Consider the following 15,705-nt stretch of genomic DNA (forward strand, 5'->3'; position numbering starts at 1 on the left):
ATAAATAATACTTACTAGTTACTCTCCTATGAGGTAGATAAGGCATGTAGCATACTCCCCATTTTACCAGAGGAAGAAACTGAGATTCAGAAAGGTTAATAAATTTAAATGGTCAGTCAAGCAAGCAGGAAGCTATGATCACATAGAAAGTATGTTTTAGAGCTTGGATTCACAACAAGGTCTCAGGCTCAGATGTAGGATGATGTCCACTATGCCAGTATATGGGAAAGAATTTTTAAAGTTTATAAGTTCTACAAAAATGTAAGGTAAAAATGTGGAGGAATTTTGTACTAACATAGTCCTTGAAATAGGGCAGCATAAACATGTAAATAATTGAGATGAGATTCTATCACCTGTGGCCTGATGCTCACCAATATCCTCATGTGATGACAGCCCTCAAGGCAGTAATATTAACATAGATTAAAAATATACTGGAGAAAAACTATTGGAATCAATTATTCTCAAGACCAAGGACTATTTTAAAAATTACCAAGGATTAATGTTGGCAAGGTTCACTTCAGTTACTCCTCCAGGAATTTCTAGTTCATGATCACAGAGAATAATTTCACTTTCCTGTCCACAGGCCCCAAGCATCACATTGCCTGAAGGCTTGGAGTATTTCTTTTGCAAACCTCTTTTCAGGGGGGAGGCAAGTAAATAAGAAAAGTAAGTCAGGAACTATGGCCTTCATCCACATAATGAACTCCCTCTGTGGGAACTTCAGATTGTGTGCTCCACTATAAGGTATAGTGTTGCCTATGGAATCTGAAGTTAAATGACTTACCCATGATCATTCACCTGGGATGTGCCAGAGGTGGGTTTTCTTGACTCCAGCACCCATCTTCTATATTTCTTGCCAATTTTCATAGGACTTAAGTGAAAGTAAAAGTCATATAATTTATACATGAAATTTAGAGATAATCTAATCTAACCTATTCATTTGAGAAAACTGAGGTCTTCCAGTGGAAGATCAAATTATCCAATATTTATGCAAAGAGTTGGAACATAGAACTTACATTTGGGATGAATAGATTTCAGTCTTGGCCTGATCACTTAATTATTCTCATTCAAATTAACTTTCTTGTGAGTCACCCTCTATGGCATCACAGGCTGTCTTGTTCTTAAGTGGGGTTTTGTATTTAAATTATAAGCTTGGGAAATGGTACCTTGTACATAGTAGATATCCAATACATATTTCTTGACAAAGGGAAATGGATGAATGATTGTACAGGTGGATATATTTGCTTGTCTGAAAAAAATCTTATTTGGCTATTTTCAAATTAATATAATTAGAGATTTAGAACAAGAAGGCAACTTAGAGATCACCTAGTTCATTCTTTTAATAAATTCAAATGAAAAGTTGTGTTATGTCCAGGATCACACAGCCAACAAGTGATGAAGGCAGGATTTGAACCAAGGTCTTCCTGACTCCCAGTTCAATGCCCTATCCATTTTACCACACTGTTTCTCTAAGAAGAAATTTAAAATTGAAAAATTAAAGCTGACAAGTCCCAAGAACCTCTTGTGACAGTATGTAGAAAGGAACAGATAACTCTTTTCACCTCCAGATGCTGCTGCTGATCCCTAACCTGATGCCAATTCAATTGGCAGGAAGAGACATGAGAATATTCTGACTGCCATGATAATCTATTCTCCCTTCCCTCTCTCATCCTTGGCCCCCTAACCTGAAGTCCTGAGAAAGTCCCTATCTCTCTGGGGTTCTTTTAAATAACGTTCTGTCCCCTGGTTCTACCTCTTTCCAGGTGACCCTGTCTTCTCTTCATTCAATGGAGTGTGTATTTAAATACCAGGCCTACCACAAGTCCCTCCCCATTTTCCTGAATCTGTCATATTTCATTGAACCCAGCTCATGGGACTTAGCAAAGTTCACTGCTCCCCCTAGGATCATACAGAACCTCCTCATCTGCATAGTTTTTTACTCTTGGAAAAGGAATGGTAAAGTCATAAGTATTATTCAATAGATAGCACCTAGACTTCTCTGAATTTGGGAGTTCTAAGAACAGCAAAGAGGTTATTTTGTTCAAATCAGAAAATACTTGAATTAAAAGGGGTTCTATTCTTTTTCAAGTTTATTAGTTATCTTTACTATAACTGTTTTCTTTTTCAGTATTTCAACATGTCTAAAACTGGGTACATCACTAAGACTTAGAAATATAGAAACAAAAATAATTTCTAAATCAATGAACAATAGGAAAGGCTGATGATCTAGTAGAAGGAATATTTACTTTAATATTTCAAATATCTGTGATTTTCTTGAATAGGATTATCTCTCTACCAATGCTTTACAATTTAGTAGATAGTTTTGGTTGGTGAGTCTCTCCAAATATAGCTAGTTTGGCCCTTGCAATACAGATATAAAATCCATCACTGGTATGCTGAGAGATGAATTTGATAATTAGTATAAAGATGACTCTAGTTTCTGAAAGATTTTGGAAGCAGAGGAAAGGCTTTGCATCCAACCCTCTCTTCTAAGGCTCACTGCCAGCATAAGCCTTTTTTGATAGCTTTGTGTGCATTTTCAAAGTATAAGAAGTATTTTAATATGATGCTGATTTTTTCGAAGATGGTGTACTATGGAGCTAAGAGTCACTCTACACAATTTTCTGGGGCACCTATTCAGTTTCATTCGCTTTTGCTGCTCCCCGTACCTTGAATGTAAATAGTTTTGCCAATTTTTATTTTAAGTCAATTTGTCACCTGAGTAAGTTAGGTCACAGTCTAAATAAGTGCCTGTAAAATATGGGGCTAATGTGAAAAAGTACAAATCAAATCAAGTATATTTCTTTGAAATGCAGTCTTGAGAGTAACCCACAGTATAAAAAACTGTTGATCTGTCTTATCTTTCCTTATTTGACTTGGGTGTGTATAATCCATTTAATCTTGCTACAACTTCAAAGTTTGTTAACTTTATAATTGTTTTTGATCCTATGATATTTTTACTTCAAGAGGTTCTTACTTTTTCTAAGAATAGAATTGGAATTTGGGATATGTTAAAGAGTCTAGTACCCTAAAAATGTATTGAGTTACAAGGACCTAGGGTGTTGGATCTGCAAAGAATTTTATGAATAACTCTTTAGATAACCACTTGAAAGTATGCTTGCTCAATATGAGACACAAATAGTATGATCTGATCAAGCATGCAGGGTCACAGGTGGGAAAAAACCTTCAAACTTACGTGCAGAATCCAACAAGTCTAAACCTTTTTCTGAGAGCCATGGAATATGCTAAATGATCCTTCAAGATCTGTTCTCATCTGAAGTCTGTGATTTCCCTCATAAATGTTCCCTCATTCCCTGCTGCATAAGGTCTATGTCTTTAAAGAAAAGAAAGTTTTAGACTGCAGGACATAAGTGGAAAACAAGATAGAGCCAGGAAGCAGATTAAATTTCAACAACTTTATCATTAAGATTTAATATTGGCTTGAGATTTCACATCATTGTCTAGAAACTGGCGGAGATGACAAAAGATTGGAATAATCAGTGCATGGAGGAATTGTGAGAAAATAAGTCTATTAGGTCATTGTTGGTGGAATGATTCAGTTCAGCCATTTTGGAAGTAATTCATAATTATGCAAATAGACTCAATAAAATGTCTGTACCTTTTTACCCAGAAATTGCATTGCAAAGCTTATATATATCAAGGAGCACATTGATAAGAAAAAAATCCCTATGTACACCAAAATATTTAGAGCAACTTTTGTGGCAAAGAGTGTGAAATGGTACAACATTTTGGAAAACAACTTGTAATTATACAATAAAGTGACTTCCCTTTGAAGCAGAGATTCCATTACTGAGCTTATACCCAAAGGAAATCATTGATAAGAAGAAACTTCTCATATGCTCCAAAATATTTATGGCAGCACTTTTTGCGATAGAAAAGAATTAAAAACAAAGTAAATGCCCATTGGTTGCAGAATGGCTTGACAAAATATGAACATTACTGTTCTGTCAGAAATGATGAATGCAATGATTAGAGAGAAGCATGATGAGAAGTTCATGATCTACATTAACTGATGAAGAATGAACAAAGCAGAGCCAAGAAAATGATATATACAATTAATACAAAAATGTAGATGAAAAGAAAAGTTCCACATAAAATCAAAATATATGTTGCAAATTATAAGATATTAGGATTGCTCAGAAGAAAATACATGAAAAGTTAATTCCACTTCATCCCTTTGAAAAGATGTGAAGTTTATAAATGTTGCACATTACACATATTTTCAGACCTTTTCTATTGATTGATTAATTAATGTAGTGACAATTAATTGTGATTAATTTTTTTGTCTTAAAATACTATTTTTTATTTTTAATGGCTCTCTAGGAGGGTCAGGGGAAAGATGTTGGGGGAAATTAGATAATATAAATGAAATTGAGTCAATAAAAATCATTTTAAAAAAAGAAAAAAGATTTAATGTTGGCAAAAGCTAGGAATTTACTCAAAGTTGTTTATGACTTACTTGTCATGCTTTAAGGAGTAATGATATTTTGCTTCTTAATGCTCACAAATGAGATATTTTGCTAAGTCTAAAGGATGTTGTTAAACCCAAATATACATGTACAATTTTTAACAGACTGCTTGCCACTGGGGTAGGGTAGAAAGACAGGGTGTGTAACATATAAATATGTAAATAGGAGAATGTTGAAAACTTTCATAACATAATTAGAAAAATAATACAAAATATCAATCAAAGAAGAAAAGGAATAAATATTAGATATTTGGCAATGATTTTTTTAGGTTACATATGCATACTTATGTTAAACATATTTTCATATTAGTCATGCTATGAAAGAATTAGAAAAAAGGGGGGGAACCATGAGGAAGAAAAAAACAGAAACAAATTTTAAGAAGTGAAAATAGTATGCTTTGAATTATACTCAGATTCCATAGTTTTTCCCCTGACGTGAATGGTATTTTCCATCACAAGTCTTTTAGAATTGTCTTTTGATCTCTGAGAAGAGCTAAGATAATAGTTGATCATAACATAATGTTGCTATTACTGTGTATAATGTTCTGGTTCTACTCACTCCACTCAGCATCAGTTCATGTGTTTCCAGGCTTTTCTGAAATCCACCTGCTCATCATTTGCTATAGAGCAAAAGTATTCCACTGTATTCATATACTACAACTTGTTCAACCATTCCCTAAACAATAAGAATCCTCTCAATTTCCAATTCTTTGCCACCACAAAAAGAGCTATAATGTGATCATTTAAAATGAATTTATTTAGCAAATGTTAAACCACATGGCTTTGCCTTTCTTCCCATTGCCTGTCTCTTTTCTTGGACCATTAGTGAATGGTCAATTCAGAGTGCTATGTTCATTGTGTGTTCATCTAAACAGAGCTTTAACCAAGCAGTATTGATGATAGCACTTTTCAGTTGAGTGTGTAGATAGGAAAGATACTGGACTTGACATACATAAAGCTTGGTGGACTCTGTAGGAGCTTACTTAGATGTGGATTTATATATGGGAAGGAGGAATCACACTATCTGGTTGCTTCTTATTTTAATCAATTATTCAGTTAGGTGCTGAATTCAATTATAAGTGTGTTCCACAAGGTATGTTAGCACTCTTTAAATTCCTGGGCATTGAAGAAAATCTTTGGTTGTCCCACCCTAGCTACAGTGCTGTACCTAAGAATCACAATAAATATTTGGGGAAGTTTGCTGCAAAAAATTAATAAAATATTTGCATGATGGACTATATCAGTCTCTTGACTGTGACATCAGAATGAACATTTTATGCACATAAAGAATGCAAGAATAAAAATTTGCTAAATGAGTATAAATTGGAAACAAATGATATGTATGATTAATGGGAATGATGATAAGTATTTGGGCCAAATCATGAAGAGCAGGTGTTGTTCATATGATAATTATCTCATCCCAGGCTGTAAAATTTTGTTAGGAACATGTGGAATTTGACAGAGACCAGAGAGGACATATTGAGAGGAAAGAGGAATAGTTAGCATAAGTTATCAATAACTGGAAGATCTTGGCAGGAGATTTCCAATTATGGTGAGAAGAGGGGAAATGTTGCCTCATTTTAAAGCATCTTTGCCAGGAGAAACAGCTAAATGAACATCAAATCTCAACCAGTAAAGTACTCAATTTGTCAAGAATGTCCTGTCAGTGAGAAACTTCTTGGCTTTTTATTTTCCTCTCTGAAAAATTAAGTGGCAGATTCGCCACAGCTGCCAGTGATTTCATCCTAATAGGGCAGCCTGTTTTATTTTTGCTTTGAAATCTGGCAGTAGCTCTTTATAAATATAATTGGACAATAAGTCAAATTTTCTGTCATATTTGAAAAAAATTTCTTATTTTAAATCTTTAACAATTGACTCATCACTTTAGTGCTCACTGTAAAGTAGAAATTAAGTGAAGATTTTAAAAAGATGAAAGTGTATAGAGAAAAATAATACAAAATACTAGAAACTGAAATATTTTAATGCAGTACAGAGAGATCATTTGGCAAAGACAGGTGACTCTAGGCAAACTTATAAAGGAGGGTACACCATCTGAATATGAAATCCTTGATTGCATTATACCATTCAGCACTAATGACACAGGGAACAGTGGGAGCAATATTTGTGCTTTTAATGCCTTTGACTTTCTACTGGATTTGTTCCTTTTTGAAGTCAATGATTGTATTCTGCAGCAATCACTGAAGAGCAATTAACTCAAAATGGCTGTTGTAATTTAAAATCTACCTACACCTGTGCTTGTATTTCCAGGACAGGAATACATTTTATTGCCATAATTACTTGGACATTATCTTTCTTGTGATTTTTCTGAACCTCACAGATAATTTTCATGATCTTGTGCTAGTCACTGAGAGTAGGATGGGAGTCAGGAGCTGATGGGTGTTGGAAGGACAAATTTATTAGGGGTTAGCACCCCATTAGATTTGGGGGTGCTGACCATGTTGGGGAGGGGAATACTATTTAGACCCAGAGTGATGCTGATACCCAGAGCATGGAAGAGGCGAATGGACATTGTCTAATTCATCTAGCAATGAAGACTGGACATGTTCATGAAAAGGAGGTCTTCAAGAAGATCTTGACAACTACTTGAGCATTTATCCTCTAGATCTGAACAACAGCCATGTGGAAATAACCCTGATTATTAACCCTGAAGCATGCTGACCTTAAGTTGGCTTATTTTGAATGAATTGAAATAGATACCAAGGAACAATCAACAAGGACTACAGCAATGGAAAGAATGTCAGCAGTGGTGTATAGTAGCAGTAGGTGGAGGATCAGGGGATGCTGAGCAGGAGCAATGGATACTGAACTGTGCCAGCTGATGTTAGAATCACTAGGGAGAGTGTTGCATTTGGAATCAGAGAACCTGGGTGTGAATTCTACTTCTGTCACTCATGACTTGCATTCTGTTGGGGAAGATATTTGACTCCCCAGACTTCCCTTTCTTCATCTGTAAAATGTGGGAGTTGGATTACATAAACCTATGAAACTACAACACAGGCATAACTCTGAGGAGTCTCTGAATTGAATAAAGAAAGTCTTGGTTAAAGTGAATTCAAGTTCATGAGGTAAGTCCCCAAAATAATCAGGGCACAGATTCACATTAGAGATCACTCTCAGATCTTGACCTTCACCAGCACTGAGAGTGATATTAACTGAGACGGTGGAGAAATAGAACATTCTAGCAAAGTTTTGCCTTCATTCCTAGTCACATGCTGATGAATGGAACTGGAAATTTTGTTTTTAAACCATGTTGAAAAATTTCTGTTACACAGTCTCAACTGGGTCTTTTCTGCAACCAGGCTATGCTTTAAAGCCTCCTTCATTGATTCACTATCCCAATCACCATAGTAGCTATCTCAAATCATTTTATCTCTCCTCAGGTCTTAACCCCAACCTATATCTTTTCAGCTAAAGGTATTTCCTCACTTTTTCCTAAAAAAGTTAAGACCATTTGTTGAGAGATCCCTCTTCTTCCCTCCTCTTCAACCCTTGTCATTCATGTATCTTCTCCCACTGTTTCCTGCTTCACCTCTGTATTATATGAAGAAATGGCCCTTTTTCTTGTCAAGATAAATCCCTCTTTATGGAAGTAATTCCATTTCATCCCATCATTTTTAGTAGATTACCGATGCTCTCATGCTCACTCTCTCATTAATCTTCAATGTCTTCCCCATCCATTGCTTCTCCATCACCTACAAACATGTCTGTGTCTCTCCCACTCAAAATAACTTCAGTTGCTATTTCCTTCCAATCCTGCTTGCACGTGTTGTCCTATATTTCTCCACATCTTCATGGTTAAATGTTTTGAGTGAGTCATCTAAAATAGCTCTCCTCTCACTTATATTTTTTTTTAGTTTTTGCAAGGTTTTTGTGGCTTGCCCAAGGCCATACAGCTAGGTAATTATTGAGTGTCTGAGGCTGAATTTGAACTCAGGTACTCCTGACTCCAAAGCCAGTGATCTATCCACTGCACCACCTAGCTGCCCCCATCTCACTTATATTCTTATAGTGGAACCTATAATTCCTCTCCTTTCCATTTTTTTCCGAGTCCTTTGCAGTATAGTTTTTGCTAATGCATTAGGCAGAAACTGCTCTCTCCAGTGATCTCTTTGTAGCCAAATCTAGTGACTTCTGTTCAGTCTTCATTATTCTTGATCTCTCTCTCTTCAGCCTTTGATACTATCTCATCCTCTCCTTTTGGTTTCCACGACACAGTTCTCTTCCAGTTTCCTTTCTACCTATCTAACTGCTCCTTTTCAGTCTCCTTTACTGGATCTTCATCTTCATCGTCATCCAGATCACTTAATCACTCTTACTAAAGTGTCCTTCAAGGTCTGTACTCCCCTACATTATATCTTCTCCTGTCACCATCTTGTATGGCAACTTCATCAGCTCCAGTATATTTAGTTATTTTCTCTATGTAAATGATTCCCAGGTATAATTATCTAGCCCTAATTTTTCTCCTAACATGCCAATCATGCAACTTAAATTAGATGTTTCAAAGGCATCTCAAACTCACCATGTCCAAAAGAGAACAATCAATTGGTTGGAGCTAACTGATGACAAAGAGATTAGACTGGTGCATAAGACTAATGACAGAAGAGGCATAAGACCAATGACTGGAGGAGAAGTTCAACTGATATCCTGTCTTGGAGGATGAAGAGCAAGAGTGAAATGTAAAGTGACTATTTAATAGCTCCACAAACTGCATCAGGTCTTGATATTTTAATATTGTATCCCTCAAAAAGTACTGTAATAAAAATTTCGACTTATTGTTCAAGTTTCTGTCGATTCATACTGGTGGTTCTTGTGCATGTTAGGCACTTCTTTCGTGTAGAAAAAATATATAGCTGTTTGATTCTCCCTTTAGGTTCACCTTAGGCACTCCCTTAGGGACACTTTTCCAAGACTCTAGAGTATATAAAGAGGGCTATAAGGAAGTAGATAGAGTATGGTAAGCTTCATTTTAGTCTTTATTTATATGTGCAGCACCTAGCACAGTGCTGAAACAACATAAAAACATTTTAATTGATTATTTGATGTTCTTTGTACAAAAAATTCCCTTTCACATTTATGCCTTTGCACAGATTGTCCCCCATGCCTGGAATATATTCCCTTCTTACCTCTATCTCTTAGAATCAATCCCTAGCTCCCTTCAAAACTCACTTCAAGCACCATCTCCTACATAAGGCCTTTCCTGCTCCTTCAGCTGCTAATGCTCCTCCCAAATTACTTTATATGTATTTGCATTTTCTTATATTTGTATATAGGGCAGCTAGGTGATACAGTGGATAGAGTAATTTAGATATGATGAAGATAGATCACATTTCTCTACCTGCAGAATGTTTTACCTTCAGTTTTAATTTGAACATTAATGTATCATAATACCATGTAGAGTAAATATAGGATACACTCTTGATAATTAAGAATTTTCTTAAACTGCTTCAGAAGGTAAGATGCTAATTTAGCTAAGGGTATGACTTCCATGCAATTGTACAAATAGGCTCAAAGCTAAATTCAAGCATTATGCTTTTATATTTTGATTGTTTACTTGTTTAATCTTGAAAATTTAGTGTCATTATTATTATCATAAGAAATTTGAGATGTATTCATTATTTCTATCCTATTTGTTCTAGCAAATGACAAATGTCTCCTGAAACCACAAACCTAAGTAATTATTTAATAAAAACAAAGCCAAACAAAGTTAAGAAAGTTGTTAGAAATAAAATGGTAGGTTTGCACTTCTTGAAACATTACTCTATGCTTTGTAATTCATCGAATTACATTTCACAAAATCTCATAATTGGGATCAGTCTCAGAGATCAGCTAAACTGTTCCAAACAAGAATATGGCAATCCCAACAAGTGGTCACTGTCCAACCCCTTCTTGAAAGTTCCCATTGAGAGGGAAGAAGTGCATTTCACTTTGGGAAAACTTTGTTTTTTTAAATTTATCTGAAATAACGATAATAGGCTAGAAAATTTTCAACACATTCACCCTCCAAAAAATTCAGAACACAATTCTAAGTTTAATCTTGATTATTAATATTTTCTCCATTATTTTTGTAAGCCTAGACAAATCAAGTCAACAATAAGTCAGGTCTTTGATAGAAATTTGCCAATTTCTAACTTGTAAATGCTTAACTTGAAAATTTAACAATTGGGGCGGCTAGGCGGCGTAGTGGATAAAGCACCCAGGAGTACCTGGGTTCAAATGCGGTCTCAGACACTTAATAATTACCTAGCTGTGTGGCCTTGGGCAAGCCACTTAACCCCATTTGCCTTGCAAAAACCTAAAAAAAAAAGGAAAGGAAAGGAAATTTAACAATTGATCCTTTGAGTTGGTAACTTTGGCTCCAATAAACCACTGGAAATGTTTCTCCATAACTTCCATATATTACTTCTAGTGCAAACTTCTAAAAAAACCAATGTATTCCTTATTGAAGCTAACTGATATATTGTCTGTCTTTTTTTCTTCAGACTAAATAGTCACATTTTCTTTAATCAATCTTCAACTCCTCTCACCATCCTGATTCCCCTCTTTCTATGTATTTACTCCACATTTAATTTTTTCTAACATAAAAGTTTCCTAGAACTTAATACTGATGCAGAGAATTATGAATGTAGCAAAAACAAATTCTGTAATTTTTCAGTGCAGTTAAAATCTTATTAATTGTGGAAGGCCGTTTGCTCCTGAGATGTAAACTGACCCCTGTTGCTTGTATCCTGTCTTCCATTTTCCCCTTCACCTAATCTTGGCCATAGAAATGACATATTTAACTTGGGAGTTGAGCACCTTGGGATAGGAAGGACCAGTACATAGCTTGCCATTAGAAGATACCTGTCACAAGGTGCAAGACCACTCTCCAAGTGCCACCCTTTGACCAACCTACCCCAGAAGGGAATTTAACAGGAAGTGCCAACCTTTCCTGTTTCTTTTTCTTCTTCTTTTACTAACTTCCATCGAGTAGGATGGGCTTTTCTCACACTCTTTCTGCACCACAGGTCTCCCCCATGCCATGTGGCCACACCAAGCCAAGATTCAAGACTGCCTGCTCTCTCTCTCTCTCTCTCTCTCTCTCTCTCTCTCTCTCTCTCTCTCTCTAACTTAACCTGGCCAGCTCTCTCTGACTGTCTTCAACCCTACCTCTCTTTATCTTCCTCTCTGTCTGCCAAGCAATCCCCCCCCCCCTTTTGTTTTTCACCCTGTTAATCCTCCGGGAGGAAAGGTTTTTTAACCTATTTACTTTGCAATATTTTCAGTTGTAAAATCTCATAGAGTGTGTGAATTCATTCATCTTTCATTGACCCTCATTTCTCAGTTACCCCAAAATTCTCTTTTTAATTGGTGACCCCAAAAATCCCAGTGGCAACAATACTACATTCTAAGTGTGGTTTAACTAGGACAAAGTACAATGGAACTGTCACCTCCCTCACTTTAGACAACATACCTTGATTAATATGACATTAAATTACTTTAGCTCTTTTGACTATCATATCTGTTAACTCAGATCCATTATAACATATTGGAGCCTGCTCACAACCTATTACAATGCCCCCTTTTTTCCCCATATAGATTTTCAAATCAGTTATATTTTTTCCATCCTGTACTTGAGCAACTGACTGCTTGTACCCAAGTATTTTAAATTTATTCCCTATTGAGTTTAATCTTATTAGCTGTTCCCAAGTCTATACACAATACAAGGAAGAAGGAGGCCTGGGAACCAGATAGGATTTCATTAGACAAGTCTCTAAGCTATGGTATGAATAGGATTTCAAGGGGGAAGTCCTTAGGCTATGGAGTAAATAGGATTACAAACCATGTGGGAATTAGGGGATGCTGATGGACACTAGTCCCTGTGATGTAGTTAACTAGAGCATAAAGGTTTCTTTGTTTCATGAATAACTGAAGGTGTTGCACCAGTCATATGGTCCCTAGCATCCTCTAGGTCCTATAAAAAAAACATCTTCCAAGGTAGATTTCTACCTTCTCCTACCTGGTGAATTTTGTACTCAAAGCTGGCCATATCTGCCACATTCAAGAGCCTTCTTCATAAAGAAAAAAAGAGACAACAGAATGCAGTGGCATTCAACTCCATGGAATCCATTTAATTAAACCAGCACCAGAAACAGAACCACCAAAATGTATCCTTGCCCTGTGTTTGACCATTTTATACTTAAAAGTTAATGGAAGCTGTTTGCATGTATTGGTTCAATCACTTAAATCAACCTAATATTTGAGATTAGTATTGCTATTGCCAGCCATTCTCAAGATTATATATATTATATAGAAATTTTTTTCAGTAGTATTTAAGAAAAAGAATTAATTTTCCTTTAAGTTTTAACACGAGGAGCTTGTTTTTTTCTTGATGATGGTTTTTAAAATCTTATTGTCTATAGTTTAAGGTTTAGTTCCCATTTTCCATCCCTAACCTCCTACACTCTCTTCTACTTGTGACTTTGGACCCAATTTGGAGGAAGATCATAATGACAGTAGTATTTCAGAGAACTAGCTGGCACTTGTCCTTGAATATTATATAAACAATCTCAGATTCCATTTGAACAGGTCAGTAACAGAATATAAAGGTCACAGGAATGCTTTAAATATGGAAGCAAAAAAAGTGGTGGAAAGCTCAGTTTATTTAGAGAAAGCAGAATATATTTTGAAACATTTTTCTTTCTAATTATCTAATTTGAAAGTCAAAGTATAATGTTGTATGATTTTGTCCAGATGCTTTGTCAATTGGAATGGTACCAGCTTCTAGCCCCCCCAAAGAAGAAGGTTTTAATGTTGCTAAAACTGGGGCCACTTATATATAGGAAAGAGGTTAAACTTCAACACAGCTATTCTTAAGTCTTAAGACAGTTTTTATGGTTGACATTTCTTGGGACACTCAGATGTCCTTGGTTCCTGTGTGAAGAGTCATTGTCTTGGGGGTTATGATTATTCTTCACGGTACAGAGTCAGAGGTCTGTGATGGAAACTGGAGTGCTATACCTGGTAGTTACAAGGAACAGGGATTATGAACAAGTGATGAATGGTCCTGCAAAATAGGAGGAGCATCTGGTGCTGGTCCAAGCATTATATACTTTGCCAGAGTTTGATATACTGAGTACAAGAGATTTATTGTAATGCCAGGCTCATTTGCTGAATCTTAATTCCAGGAAATAGGGTATCACCGAAATATTTGACAGCTTATTCAATATATCATGGTTCTGTTATCTTACCACTGTAGCTTAAGTCCTCTACTGGTGCAAATTGTGACTCCATGACTTAAGATAGATGTTCTTTGAGAATTGTAGCTATCTAAGTTGCTTTATGCTATCCACTAAGCTACTCCCTGCCACCTTCTGCCAGAATTTCCATTGAATTGCAGTGGTAGCTGGTAGAATCTCAGCTCAGCTTATTCTCCTGGGTCTAATTCAGATTTTTTTGTCATTACAGACCACAGCCAGCTGTGCTCAACCGCCAACTAACTAGAAAAGCCCATAGGAATTTAAGTATGTCTTTTGAATTTAAATCTTCTGCTATTACTAGGACTATTTTAGACTAAACTCATTTGAGTTGTGGTTGTTATTAAACTTAGTTCTGTAAAGTACCCAAGGACTGCAGTGAGATGATTCCCTTCAAGGCCCATCACATCCCTGCTCTGGCCAGGGTTCCTGTGAATTATATGTGAGGCTGGTAGAACTACCAACCTTTACTCTATATATATACCCTCATACTCAAACAACCCCAGCAACCAGTTGCCTTACCTATAACCCACAATGATTCACAGTACTATATGTTATGAATATGTGTATTTTGTCATATATACATGTGTATATAAAGATATATGTACTCATACCCAAAACTAGAAAATTTGGGGATGAGGTAAGAGACAGCAAGAAGTTGGAGAAAGAGAGAGAGCTGCCTTGAAGCCAGGAAGAACTGGGTTTGAAAGTTGCATCTGATATAAAATAATAATAGTAAAATAATATTTATTTATATGATGATTTATTTAGTTAGCATTTATTTATATAGCAATTTATGGTCTACAAAGCACCTTACAAATAATATTTCATGCTATTCTTGTAACAACACTGTGAAGTAACTCCATTTAACAGAGGAAGAAACTAAGTCAGAGAGAATTTAAATGACATGTTTGAGGTTGAATTTGAACTCAGGTCTTCCTCTCACCAGGTCTAGGGCTCTGTTTTTTTGTCACTAAACTGCCTATATATACTGGCTATATGACTGTGAGATTAAGTCAATTAAACTCTCAGTGATTTAGACTAACCTATGACTACAGACTTTGGTGAAGATGCCAATATGCTCTAGTAAAGAGAGTTTCCTCAGCTAGGAGGAATTTTTGGAGCTCAAAATCACAAATTATTCCTGAGCAGCTAGGAAGGATAGAGGACCTGCCCTGGAGTCAGATGGACCTGAGTTCCAATCCAAACTCAGATACTTAATTAGTTGTGTGACCTTGGGTAAATCACTTCATTTTGTCTGCCTCAGTTTCCTCATATGTAAAATGAGTTAGAGAAGGAAATGGAAAAATACTCTAGTATTTCTGTCAAGGAAATCCCAGATGGAATCACAATGAGTTGGACATGACTGAAATGACTCAACATGAAAAATCTCTTTTCCTTATCCTAAAGGTTTAGAATTAGTTTTGAATTAAGAAAGGTCTATCTCAGATCCTATGCAGATCACTTAACCAGGTAATTATAATCTTCAGTTTATAGAGCACATGCAAATTTGAATGGCAGGAGCTGCTCACAAAGAGCCACCCTACACTGACAAAATCCTGGGTCCAGTTTAAAAAAAAAGTTTGAACTATTGCATTTTGGACTATAACCTGGCCTTTGTAATTCAATAGAGCAGCACATTAGCAGAGGATAGTATGTGGTTCTATTGCATTGCTCCTTAAAAGGTATAAAGTAGTGCTCCTTCAATCAGAGAAAATCCGATTTGAGGTCTGTTGGAGTTTGGTGACTCATTCATTCCTTTCTAAAGGGATGCCCCCCAGAAAGCCTTGTCAAATCCACTAAATCAAACAGGTATCCCAGAGGATGTGGTGGGGGAAGGAAACAAGAGTGTAGTCTAAACATTTTTGTTTCTGCTTTTGCCACACATTCTGGATGAAAAGTAAAAATGGATGATAAATAGCTCTACCTATATTTAAAGAGAGGCTTCCAGCTATTTTAAAA

At 36.0% G+C, this 15,705-nt stretch overlaps 1 protein-coding gene across 4 annotated transcripts in view; it reads left to right on the top strand.

Moving 5' to 3' along the window:
* RMDN2 (regulator of microtubule dynamics 2) overlaps positions 1–15,705 on the top strand; it is a 114,396-nt gene that overhangs the window by 13,758 nt on the left and 84,933 nt on the right. Inside the window, exons 1-2 of one of the 4 annotated variants that reach the window (XM_074204009.1) lie at positions 12,471–12,654; positions 13,955–14,010. The exons of the other annotated variants lie outside the window; for them this stretch is intronic. The gene's annotated coding sequence lies outside the window, so the exon portion shown is untranslated. Of the gene's footprint in view, positions 1–12,470; positions 12,655–13,954; positions 14,011–15,705 lie in introns of those variants that run through there. 4 annotated transcript variants of the gene reach the window in all.

Source organism: Macrotis lagotis, chromosome 1, assembly GCF_037893015.1.
Source record: "Macrotis lagotis isolate mMagLag1 chromosome 1, bilby.v1.9.chrom.fasta, whole genome shotgun sequence".
In the NCBI taxonomy this organism is placed as follows: domain Eukaryota; kingdom Metazoa; phylum Chordata; class Mammalia; order Peramelemorphia; family Peramelidae; genus Macrotis; species Macrotis lagotis.